This window comes from Acinonyx jubatus, chromosome X (genome assembly GCF_027475565.1).
Source record: "Acinonyx jubatus isolate Ajub_Pintada_27869175 chromosome X, VMU_Ajub_asm_v1.0, whole genome shotgun sequence".
In the NCBI taxonomy this organism is placed as follows: domain Eukaryota; kingdom Metazoa; phylum Chordata; class Mammalia; order Carnivora; family Felidae; genus Acinonyx; species Acinonyx jubatus.
Genome location: NC_069389.1, coordinates 124107939 through 124121374, shown reverse-complemented (window position 1 = coordinate 124121374; position 13436 = coordinate 124107939). Strand labels below are relative to the sequence as shown.

Sequence of the window (13436 nt, the reverse complement as noted above, 5' to 3'; positions counted from 1 at the left end):
GGGAGAAGATATTTGCAAATGACATACCAGATAAAGGGTTAGTATCCAAAATCTATAAGGAACTTATTGAACTCCACACCCAAAACAAACAAACAAACAAACAATCCAGTGAAGAAATGGGCAAAAGACATGAATAGACACTTCTCCAAAAAGACATTCAGATAGCTAACAGATACATGAAAAAATGGTCAATGTCACTCATCATCAGGGAAATACAAATTAAAACCATGATTAGATTACCACCTCACACCAGACAGAATGGCTAAAATTAACAACTCAGGCAAAAACAGATTTTGGCAAGGATGTGGAGAAAGAGGATCTCTTTTGCACTGCTGGTGGGAGTGAAAACTGGTGCAGCTACTCTGGAAAACAATATGGAGTTTCCTCAAAAAATTAAAAATAGGACTAACCTATGACCCAGCAATTGCACTACTAGGTATTTATCCAAGGGTGTTCTGTTTCAGAGGGCCATATGCATCCCAATATTTATAGCAGTGCTATCAACAATAGCCAAAGTATGGAAGAGCCCAAATGTCCATCGACAGATTATTGGATAAAGAAAATGTGGCATACAAACACACACACACACACACACACACACACACACACACACACACAATGGAGTATTACTTGGAAGTCAAAAAGAATGAAATCTTGCCATTTGCAACTACGTGGATGGAACTAGAGGGTTTTATGCTAAGTGAAATTAGCCAGTCAGAGAAAGACAAATATCACATGACTTCACTCATATGAGGAATTTAAGATACAAAACAGATGAACATAAGGGAATGGAAGCAAAAATAATATAATAACAAGCAGGGAGACAAAACAAAAGAAACTCTTAAATACAGAGAACAAACTGAAGGTTGCTGGAGGAGTTGTGGGTGGGTGGATGGGCTAAATGGGTAAGAGCATTAGGGAGGACACTTGTCAGGATGAGCACTGGGTATTATACATAGGGGATGAATCACTGGAATCTACTCCTGAAATTATTATTGCACTATATGCTAACTAACTTGGATGTAAATGTAAAAATAAATAAATAAATAGGTGATGGGGATTAAGGAGTGCACTTGTAATGAGCACCAGGTGTTGTAAGGAAGTGTTGAATCACTAAATTGTACACCTGAAACTAATATTACTCTGTATGTTAATTAACTGAAGTTTAAATAAAAACTTAAAAAAAGAATCAAATCTTGCCATTTGGAACAACACGGATAGAACTAGAGGGTACAATGCCAAGTACAGTAAGTCAGTCAGATGAAGACAAATACCATATGATTTCACTCATATGTGGAATTTAAGAAATAAAAGGGAGAAAGAAAGAAAAGAGAAACAAGAAAAAACCAGACTCTTTACTACAGAGAACAAACTGGTGGTTGCCAGAGGGGAAGTGGGTCAGGGGATGGGTGAAATAGGTGAAAGGGAATTAAAAATATGCTTATCTTGATGAGCACTGAGTAATGTATAGAATTGTTAAACCATTATATTGTACACCTGAAACTAATATAACACTGTGTGTTAATTATACTTCAATTTTTAATATTAATTTAAAGCAAAAAAGTAATAAATGAGGAATAGACGAATAAAAATCCATAAGATATATAGAAAAGAAAAAATAAAATGGCATGTGTAAATCCAAGTATATCAATGATTACAATAACAAAACCTAATAAAAAAGCAAAGATTGCGAGATTGGATTTTTAAAAGTGAAATAACTATATATATACAGTAGAAATGCTTGAGAGGGCACTTGCTGTGATGGCACTGGGTGTTGAATGTAAGCGATGAATCACTGAGTTCTACTCCTGAAACCAATACTGCACTGTTGTTAACTAACTAAAATTTAAATTTAAAAAATGATTAATAGTCCACAGTTACAAACTGATTGAAAGTATATATATATACATATATATATATATATGGCAAGTATATATACACATATATATATATATGGCAAGTATATATATACATATATATATATGGCAAAAGATATATCATGAAACATCAGCTACCAAAAAAGCTTAACTGTTTACACTAGTATCACACAAAAGAGACCTACAAACAAACAAACAAACAAAAAGTGTTACTGGAGGTAAACAGGAACATTTCATAATGATAAAAGGGTCAATCCATCATGAAGTTTAGCAATTACGAACATATAAGCATCCAACAACCGAGCTCCAAAATACATGGGGCAAAACTGATTTCTCAAAAGTGAGAAATATCTCTACAATAATAGTGAACACTTTACAACCCACTTCCAATAATGGATAGGACAACTGTACAGAAGATCAAGAAGAAAATAAAAGTCTTGGACAACACTAAAAACCAACTAGACCTAAGACGCATATATAGAACACTACACCCAGAAACAGGATATACAATTTTCTTAAGTGCACATGGAGCATTCTCCAGAATAAACTCATATGTTATGCCATAAAATGACCTCAAGAAATGTGAAAGGATACAAACAATACAAAGTATGTTCTATGACCACATGGAATACAATTAAAAATCATAGCAAGAAAAAATGTGGGAAACTCACAAATATATAGAAATTAAACAAAACACTCCTATGGGGTGCCTGGGTGGCTCAGTTGGTTAAGTGTCAGGCTCTTTTTTTAGTCTTTATTTTTGAGAGCGAGACAGAGTGTGAACAGGGGAGGAACAGAGAGAGAGGGAGACACAGAATCCAAAGCAGGCTTCAGGCCCTGAGCTGTCAGTGCAGAGCCTGACACGGGGCTCGAACTCACAAACCGTGAGATCATGACCTGAGCTGAAGTCGGACGCTCAACCAACTGAGCCACTCAGGCATCCCTAAGCATCAGACTCTTGATTTCAGCTCAGGTCATTATCATAGTTTGTGAGTTCAAGCCCCATGTTGGACTGTGGGTTTACAGTGTGGAGCCTGCTTGGGATTCTCTCTCTGTCTCTCTCTCTCTCAAAGTAAAAAAACTTAAAAAAAAATAGTTTTAAACAAAACACTCCTAAATAACAAAGGGCTCAAAAAAAAAAAGAAATCAAAATAGAAATCAGAATATATTTTTATTATGTTTCTTTTTTTTTTAATTCTTTTAATGTTTATTTTTGAGAGAGAAAGAGAACGAGCGGGGAAGGGGTAGAGAAAGGGAGACACAGAATCTGAAACAGGCTCCAGGCTCCGAGCTGTCAGCACAGAGCCCAACCCAGGGCTGGAACTCATGAACAGAACCATGAAATCATGACCTGAGCTGAAGTCAGACACTTAACCAACTGAGCCACCCAGGTGCCCCAATAAGAATATACTTTTAGATAAATGAGAACAAAGACACAGGATACCAAAATTTACGAGATGCAGATAAAGCAGTTCTCAGAAGGAAAGTTATAGCTGTAAATGCTTATGTTAAGAAAAAAGGAAAATCTCAAATCAATAACCTAACCGTATACCTTAAGAAACTGGAAAAAAGATAAGCAAACTACAAGTAAATCAAGGAGAATGAAGAAAATAATAAAGATTATAGCAGAGATAAATGAAGTGAAAAGTAAATTTACATTAAAAATAGATTTGACAAAAGGCAAAGTTGGTTCTTTGAAAAGATGAACAAAATTGACAAACCTTTAGCTAAATTGAGCAAGGAAAAAGGAGAGAGAGAAGACTCAAATTACTAGAATCAGAAATGAAACAGGGGACATTACTACTGACTTTACAAAATTTTAAAGGATTGTAAAGGAATACGATGAACAAACGTATGCCAACAAATTGAATAACTTAGATGAAATGGAAAAATCCTACCAAGATACAAACTAGTGAAGCTGACTCAAGAGGAAACAGTGGCTGGAGTGGAGAGCCACTGGGGATGAGGTACGCACAGGGGCTTCAGACTCCACCTCAGCCTTTTATTTTTTTATTTTTTTTTCAATATATGAAATTTATTGTCAAATTGGTTTCCATACAACACCCAGTGATCATCCCAAAAGGTGCCCTCCTCAATACCCATCACCCACCCTCCCCTCCCTCCCACCCCCCATCAACCCTCAGTTTGTTCTCAGTTTTTAACAGTCTCTTATGCTTTGGCTCTCTCCCACTCTAATCTCTTTTTTTTTTTCCTTCCCCTCCCCCATGGGTTTCTGTTAAGTTTCTCAGGATCCACATAAGAGTGAAAATATATGGTATCTGTCTTTCTCTGTATGGCTTATTTCACTTAGCATCACACTCTCCAGTTCCATCCACGTTGCTACAAAGGGCCATATTTCGTTCTTTCTCATTGCCATGTAGTACTCCATTGTGTCTATAAACCACAATTTCTTTATCCATTCATCAGTTGATGGACATTTAGGCTCTTTCCATAATTTGGCTATTGTTGAGAGTGCTGCTATAAACATTGGGGTACAAGTGCCCCTAGGCATCAGACTCCACACCCGAAAAACAAATAACCCAGTGAAGAAATGGGCAGAAAACATGAATAGACACTTCTCTAAAGAAGACATCCGGATGGCCAACAGGCACATGAAAAGATGCTCAACGTCGCTCCTTATCAGGGAAATACAAATCAAAACCACACTCAGATATCACCTCATGCCAGTCAGAGTGGCCAAAATGAACAAATCAGGAGACTATAGGTGCTGGAGAAGATGTGGAGAAACGGGAACCCTCTTGCACTGTTGGTGAGAATGCAAATTGGTGCAGCCACTCTGGAAAACAGTGTGGAGGTTCCTCAGAAAATTAAAAATAGAGCTACCCTATGACCCAGCAATAGCACGGCTAGGAATTTACCCAAGGGATACAGGAGTACTGCCTCAGCCTTTTAACACCAGTGGCGGGCTGGCAGACCAACGACCCCATGGTTCTGCAGGGATCCTCACTTCCTTTTAGAACTTGGGTAGGTAGGTGGGGAGAGTGTGAGCACCTGAGCCCACTGGGCAGGGCGGGTGTATCTGCGCCCCCCCCCCTTCCCTGCCAGTGGGCTCTGTGATGTAACCTGAGGGGGGTGGGGTGGGGCTTAGGGCACTAGCCAGCTGGTTTTGAAAAGGAGTTGTAGGGGGAGGATGCCATGTGCTGTAGGTGCAGAATACACACCAGAGTTCCAAGCCTTAGTACAAAAAATATATATAAAACATTTCATTCATAATTTTATATTGATTATAAATTGAGTAATTGATTATAAAATTGATTATAGATTTGGGTATATTTGGTCAAACAAAATGCATTTAAAATTTTAAAAAGAGGGAGAAATAGACCATCTGAGTAGACTTATAACAAGAGACTGAACTAGTAATCAACATACTACCCACAAAGGAAAGCACAGGCCCAGATGGCTTGAATTTAGCAAACGTTTCAAGAAGAATTAAAACCAATTCTTCACAAACTATTCCAAATGACAGAAGAGGAAGGAACACTTCCAAACTCATCTTAAGAGGCCAATATTGCCCTGATGCTAAAACCAGAGGAGGACATCACAATAAAAGAAAACTACAGACCAATAAATACTATGAACTTGGATGCAGAAATTCTCAACAAAATACTATCAAATCAAATCTAAAAACATATTTTAAAAAATTATACACCATGATCAAGTAGGATTTACACAAGGAATGCAAGTTTAACTCAACATCCAAAATTTTTTATAGTTAAAAAAATTTTTAACGTTTATATATATATACATATATGTGTATAAATATGTATATTATATTAAATATAATTTATTGTCAAATTGGTTTCCATACAACATCCAGTGCTCATCCCAACAGGTGCCCCCCTCAATGCCCATCACCCACTTTCCCCTCTCCCCCACCCCCCATCAACCCTCAGTTTCTTCTCAGTATTTAAGAGTTTCTTATGGTTTGCCTCCTTCCCTCTCTGTAACTTTTTTCCCCCTTCCCCTCCCCCATGGTCTTCTGTTAAGTTTCTCAGGATCCACATATGAGTGAAAACATATGGTATCTGTCTTTCTCTGCCTGACTTATTTCATGTAGCATAATATTCTCCAGTTCCATCCACGTTGCTACAAATGGCCAGATTTCATTCTTTCTCATTGCCAAGTAGTATTTCATTGTATAACCATATCTTCTTTGTCCATTCATCAGTTGATAGACATTTAGGCTATTTCCATAATTTGGCTATTGTTGAAAGTGCTGCCATAAACACTGGGGTACAGGTGCCCCTATGCATCAGCACTCCTGTATCCCTTGGGTAAATTCCTAGCAATGCTATTGCTGGGTCATAGGGTGGATATATTTTTAATTTTTTGAGGAACCTCCACACTGTCTTCCAGAGCGGCTGCACCAGTTTGCATTCCCACCAACAGTGCAACAGGGTTCCCGCTTCTCCCCATCCTCGCCAGCATCTATTGTCTCCTGATCATTTTAGCCACTCTGACCACCATGAGGTGGAATCTGAGTGTGGTTTTGATTTGTATTTCCCTGATGAGGAGTGACGTTGAGCATCTTTTCATGTGCCTGTTGGCCTTCTGGATGTCTTCTTTAGAAAAGTGTCCATTCATGTCTTCTGCCCATTTCTTCACTGGATTATTTGTTTTTCAGGTGTGGAGTTTGTGAGTTCTTTATAGATTTTGGATACTAGCCCTTTGTCTGATATGTCATTTGCAAATATCTTTTCCCATTCGTTCAGTTGCCTTTTAGTTTTGTTGGTTGTTTCCTTTGCAGTGCAGGAGCTTTTTATCTTCATGACGTCCCAATAGTTCATTTCTGCTTTTAATTCCCTTGCCTTTGAGGATGTGTCAAGTGAGAAATTGCTGTGGCTGAGGTCAGAGAGGTTTTTTTCCTGCTTTCTGCTCTAGGGTTTTGATGGTTTCCTGTCTCACATTCAGGTCCTTTATCCATTTTGAGTTTATTTTTGTGAATGGTGTAAGAAAGTGGTCTAGTTTCATTCTTCTGCATGTTGCTGTTCAATTCTCTCGCACCATTTGTTAAAGAGACTGTCTTTTCTCCACTGGATATTCTTTCCTGCTTTGTCAAAGATGAGTTGGCCATACTTTTGTGGGTCCAATTCTGGGGTCTCTATTCTATTCCATTAGTCTATGTGTCTGGTTTTGTGCCAATACCATGCTCTCTTGATGATTACAGCTTTGTAGTAGAGGCTAAAGTCTGGGATTGTGATGCCTCCCGCTTTGGTCTTCTTCTTCAAGATTACTTTGGCTATTTGGGGTCTTTTGTGGTTCCAGGCAAATTTTAGCATTGCTTCTTCTAGCTTCGAGAAGAATGCTGGTGCAATTTTTATTGGGATTGCATTGAATGTGTAGATAGCTTTGGGTAGTATTGACATTTTGACAATATTTATTCTTCCAATCCATGAGCACGGAATGTTTTTCCATTTCTTTGTATCTTCTTCAATTTCCTTCATCAGCTTTCTATAGTTTTCAGCATACAGATCTCTTACATCTCTGGTTAGGTTTATTCCTAGGTATTTTATGCTTCCTGGTGCAATTGTGAATGGGATCAGTTTCTTTATTTGTCTTTCTGTTGCTTCATTATTAGTGTATAAGAATGCAACTGATTTCTGTACATTAATTTTGTATCCTGCAACTTTGTTGAATTCATGTATCAGTTCTAGCAGACTTTTGGTGGAGTCTATCGGATTTTCCATGTATAATATCATGTCATCTGCAAAAATCAAAAGCTTGACTTCATCTTTGCCAATTTTGATGCCTTTGATTTCATTTTGTTGTTTGATTGCTGATGCTAGGACTTCCAACACTATGTTAAACAACAGCAGTGAGAGAGGACATCCCTGTCGTGTTCCTGATCTCAGGGGGAAAACTCTCAGTTTTTCCCCATTCAGGATGATATTGGCTGTGGGCTTTTCATAAATGGCTTTTATGATGTTCAATTATGTTCCTTCTATCCCAACTTTCTTGAAGGCTTTTATTAAGAAAGGATGCTATATTTTGTCAAACACTTTTTCTGCATCGATTGACAGGATCATATGGTTCTTTTCTTTTATTTTATTCATGTGATGTATCACATTGACTGATTTGCAAATATTGAACCAGCCCTGCATCCCAGGAATGAATCCCACTTGATCATGGTAAATAATTATTTTCATATGCTGTTGAATTCTATTTGCTAATATCTTGTTGAGAATGTTTGCATCCATATTCATTGGGGATATTGGCCTGTAGTTCTCTTTTTTTGCTGGGTCCCTGTCTTGTTTAGAAATAAAAGTAATGCTGGCTTCATAGAATGGGTTTGTAAGTTTTCCTCCCGTATCTATTTTCTGGAACAGCTTGAGAAAGATAGGTATTATCTCTGCTTTAAATGTCTGGTAGAACTCCCCAGGGAAGCCATCTGGTCCCGGACTCTTATTTGTTGGGAGATTTTTGATAACTGATTCAATTTCTTCACTGGTTATGGGTTTGTTCAAATTTTCTATTTCTTCCTGTTTGAGTTTTGGAAGTGTGTGGGTGTTTAAGAATTTGTCCATTTCTTTCAGGTTGTCCAGTTTGTTAGCATATAATTTTTCATAGTTTTCCCTGATAATTGCTTGTATTTCTAAGGGATTGATTGTAATAATTCCATCTTCATTCATGATTTTATCTATTTGGGTCCTCCCCCTTTTGTTTTTGAGAAGCCTGGCTAGAGGTTTATCAATTTTGTTTATTTTTTCAAAAAACCAACTCTTGGTTTCATTGATCTGCTCTACTGTTTTTTTTTAAATTCTATATTGCTTATTTCTGCTCTGATCTTTATTATTTCTCTTCTTCTGCCGGGTTTGGGGTGTCTTTGCTGTTCTGCTTCTATTTCCTTTAGGTGTGCTTTTCGATTTTCTATTTGGGATTTTTCATGTTTCTTGAGATAGGCCTGGACCACTACAAGCATGAAACCTACAGATAACATAATGAGTTTAAACCCATATCTTTCAATAATAACACTGGATTTAAATGGACTAAATGCTCCAACCAAAAGACATAGGGTATCAGAATGGATTAAAAAAAAAACAAGACCCATCTATTTGCTGTCTACAAGAGACTCATTTTAGACCTGAGGACACCTTCAGATTGTAAGTGAGGGTATGGAGAACTATCTATCATGCTACTGGAAGTCAAAAGAAAGCTGGAGTAGCCACACTTATATCAGACAAACTAGACTTTAAATTAAAGGCTGTAACAAGAGATGAAGAAGGGCATTATATAATAATCACAGGGTCTATCCATCAGGAAGAGCTAACAGTATAAATGTCCATGCACCAAATTTGAAGGCCCCAAATATATAAAACAATTACTCACAAACATAAGCAACCTTATTGATAAGATTGTGGTAATTGCAGGGGTTTTAATACTCCATTTACAACAATGGATAGATCATCTAGACAGAGAATCAATAAACAAACAAGAGCCCTGAATGATACATTGGATCAGATGGACTTGACAGATTATTTAGAACTCTGCATGCCAAAGCAATGGAATATACTTTCTTCTCAAGTGCACATGGAACATTCTCCAAGATAGATCACATACTGGATCACAAAACAGCCCTTCATAAGTATAAAAGAATTGAGATCATACCATGCACACTTTCAGATCACAATGCTATGAAGCTTGAAATCAACCACAGGAAAAAGTCTGGAAAACCTCCAAAAGCATGGAGGTTAAAAAGCATCTTACTAAAGAATAAATGGGTCAACCAGGCAATTAGAGAAGAAATTAAAAGATATATGGAAACAAATGAAAGTACAACAATCCAAATGCTTTGGGATGCAGCAAAGGCAGTCCTGAGAGGAAAATAACTTTTATATATTTTGGGGAGAAAGAGAGGGACAGCACACAAACAGAGGAGGGGCAGAGAGAGAGGGAGACACAGAATCTGAAGCAGGCTCCAGGCTCTGAGCTGTCAGCACAGAGCCCAATGCCAGGCTTGAACTCATGAACAGAACCGTGAGATCATGACCTGAGCTGAAGTCCAACGCTTAACCGACTGAGCCACCCAGGTGCCCCTAAAGCACATTTTGAGTAAGTTAGTGCAAAAGTTCAGTGGGCCAACTGGTGAGGCACCAGCTTGTGATGAGTTCCCCAACTAAGGCATCGCTGGGCTTCACCTCTGTGCAGCCAGAACCAGATGATGGCAATATTGTCCTCTTCACAGTTGCAGCACTATTCGCTTGTTGGTGATAGATGGGACAAAAGTAGGGTCTTCTTTGGTAACTGAAGCTGCCTGGGGGCTAGCATTTTGTATGGGTCTGGTCCCTTCTATGCAGCCATCATGACCTCCCTCTCCAGCCCTGTCACCTGCTCACCTCAGCAGGAACACTGCCTCCAGATGCTATGCAGCGCACCAGGGTGACTTGACTGGGACCGTGCAGCCAGTGTTCCAACTCCACGAAGTAATCTTGAGGTCATCACGCCCACTACAGACAACTTCTGTTGTATTTTTATACACTTGTAATGAAACAATCTGGAAATGAAATTAAGAGAACAGCTTCATTCACAGTAGCATCAAAAAGAATAAAATACTTAGGAATAACTTAACCAAAGAAGTGTTAAGACTCGTAAACTGAAAACTAAAAAAAACCCAAAAAACAAAAAAACTGTTAAAATAAATTTTCTTTTTTTAAAAAAAATGTTTATTCATTCTTGAGAGAGAGACAGAGACAGAGACAGGGGGAGAAGGGGAGGGTCACAGAGAGAGGGAGACACAGAATCCAAAGCAGGCTCCAGGCTCTGAACCGTCAGCACAGAGCCCGTCACAGGACTCGAACCCACAAACCAGGAGATCGTGATCTGAGTTGAAGTCGAACGCTTAACAGACTGAGCCACCTAGGCGCCCCTAAAATAAATTTTCAAAGACCTAAATATATGGAAAGATATTCTATGTTCAAGCATTAGAAGATTTAATTTAACTTAATTTTGTTAAGATGAATACACTGCTCAAATTGATCTATAAATTTAATAAAATCCCAATCAATATCCCAGCTGCCTTAGTTGCAGAAATTGACAAGCTGCTCTTAAAATTCATAAGGAATTGAAAGAGGCCCCAAATAACCCAAACAATCTTGGAAAAGAACACAGGAGGAGGACTCACATTTCCTGATTTCAAAACTTACTACAAAGCTACAACAATCAAGGTAATGTGTTACTGGCTTAAGACTAGATACATTATAAACCAGTGAAATAAAATTGAGAGTCCGGGAATAAACCATGGTCTATGGTCAATTGGTTTTCCACAAGGGTGCCAAAACCATTCAATGGGGAAAGAATAATCTCTCCCAACAAAAGGTGCTTGGTGAACTAGCTATTCAGATGCAAAAGAATGAAGCTGGACCCCTATGTCACAGCATATATAAAAAATCAAAATAGAGCATGCATCCAAATAAATGTACGCGTTAAAAATACAAAAATTTTAGAAGAAAGCAGAGGAGTGAATCTTCATAACCTTGGATTTGGCAAAGTAGTCTTAGACATGGCCCCAGAAGCATAAGCAACAAAAGAGGAAAAAATTTTTTCTATTTCATCAAAATTGAAAACTTTGTGCTTTAAAGGGACACCTTCAAGAAACTGCAAAGTGCAAAAAGTGTACACAGAATGGGAGAAATATTTACAAATCATATATCTGATAAAGGACATGTACGCTTGTACCTAGCATATATAAATAACTCTTAAAGCTCAATAATAAAAAGACAAATAACCCAGTTTAAAAACGGGAAAAGATGGGGCATCTGGGTGGCTCAGTCGGTTAAGCGTCCAACTCCAGATTTCGGCTCAGGTCATGATGTCACAGTTTGTGAGATTCAGCCCTGCGCTTGGGATTCTGTCTCTTCCCCTGTCTGTGCCCCTTCCCTGCTCTCTCTCTCTCTCTCTCTCTGTCTGTCTCTCAAAATAAATAAACTTTAAAAAATTTAAAAATTAAAATAAAAATGGGGAAAGGATTTGAGTATATATTTCTTCAAATGGCCAATAGGAATGCAAAAAATATGCACATTGTCATTAGTTCTAGAATCAAAGACTCCGAAAATAATGTGTTGGAAAGACAGGGAGAAATGAGAACACTCATGCATTGCGGCACTACGGAAAACAGTCTGGCATTACTTTAAAGCATTCAACATTCAGTCACCATTGAACTCAGGAATTTCACTCCTAGGTTTAAACCCAAAAGAGTTCAAAGCATGTGTTCAAACAAACATTTGTACAGAAATGTCCATAGCAGCATGATTTATAATAGCTAAAATGTGGAAACATCCCAAATGTTTATGTGGCATATCCACGTGGTGGAATATTAGTCATAAAAATGAACGTGGATAAACCTCTAAAACATGTTAAGTGAAAGAAGCCAGTTATAAAAGTCTACATATTCTGTAATTTCATTTATATGAAATGCCCAGAATAAGGAAATCTATTGAGTGAGAAAGTAGATTAGTGTTTGCCGAGTGCCGGGGGGGGGGGGGGGGAGGATGGTAGAGGGGTGATTTGTTTTTGAGGTGATGAAAATATTTTGTTTTATTAATGTTTACTTATTTATTTTGAGAGAGAGAGCACGCGCATGTGGGGGAGCGTCAGAGAGAGAGGGAGAGAGAAAGGATCTCAAGAAGCTTCCATGCAAAGCCGGATCCTGCCATCATGAGATCATGACCTCAGTTGAAATCAAGAGTAGGCCGCTTAACCAACTGAGCCACTCAGGTGCCCCAGGATGAAAATATTTTTTTATGTTTATTTATTTTTGACAGAGAGAGAGAGAACGAGCAAGGGAGGTGCAGAGAAAGAGACACAGAATCTGAACCAGGCTCCAGGCTCCAAGCTGTCAGCACACAGCCTGACGAGGGGCTTGAACCCACAAACCGTGAGATCATGACTTGAGCCAAAGTTGGATGCATAACTGACTGAGCCACCCAGATGGCCCTGAAAATATTTTCAAATTGACTGTGGTGATGGTTGCATAAGTTTGTGCCTAGGCTAAAAAGCATTGGACTGTGCACTTCAAATGAGCGAATTGTATGGTGTGTGAATTATATACCAATAAAGCTGTTTTTTAATTGAGTAAGGCAATGATAAGGGATTGCATTTAAAAAAAAAAAAAAAGAGCAAAAGATTTGAAGAGGCAATTCCCAGAAGAGGAAATGCAAATGGCCGATGCACATGAAATGGTATTGACCTCATTAGTACCAGGGAAATGTAAAATAAAACAAAGATCACCTTTTTATTTAACTACATCAGACTGGCAAGAATTTGGAAAGAATACAACATGATGCTTGAAAAAAGGCGAAGAAATGGTTTTTTCACACATTGCTAAGTAGAATTTAAATTAATAAACGTTTTTGCAAGGTATAATGTCCATATCCATTAGATTTAAAATACTCCTACTCTTTCACTTCGTGTTCCCTTTTGAAAGACTCTATGTCCTAGAAATAACGCATGTGACTATACTTAGAATCACTATTGCAGCATTGTCATGCAAAAAGCAAATGCCAGGGTAATGGCCCAGTTTGATCCAATTTTTGTAAAATCAAA

The 13436-nt window shown here is 38.1% G+C and overlaps 1 pseudogene; it reads right to left on the bottom strand.

The window, feature by feature from the left end:
- Positions 1-9912: 9912 nt before the first annotated feature.
- Positions 9913-10442, bottom strand: LOC106984435 (cytochrome c oxidase subunit 5B, mitochondrial-like; annotated as a pseudogene).
- Positions 10443-13436: the final 2994 nt, after the last annotated feature.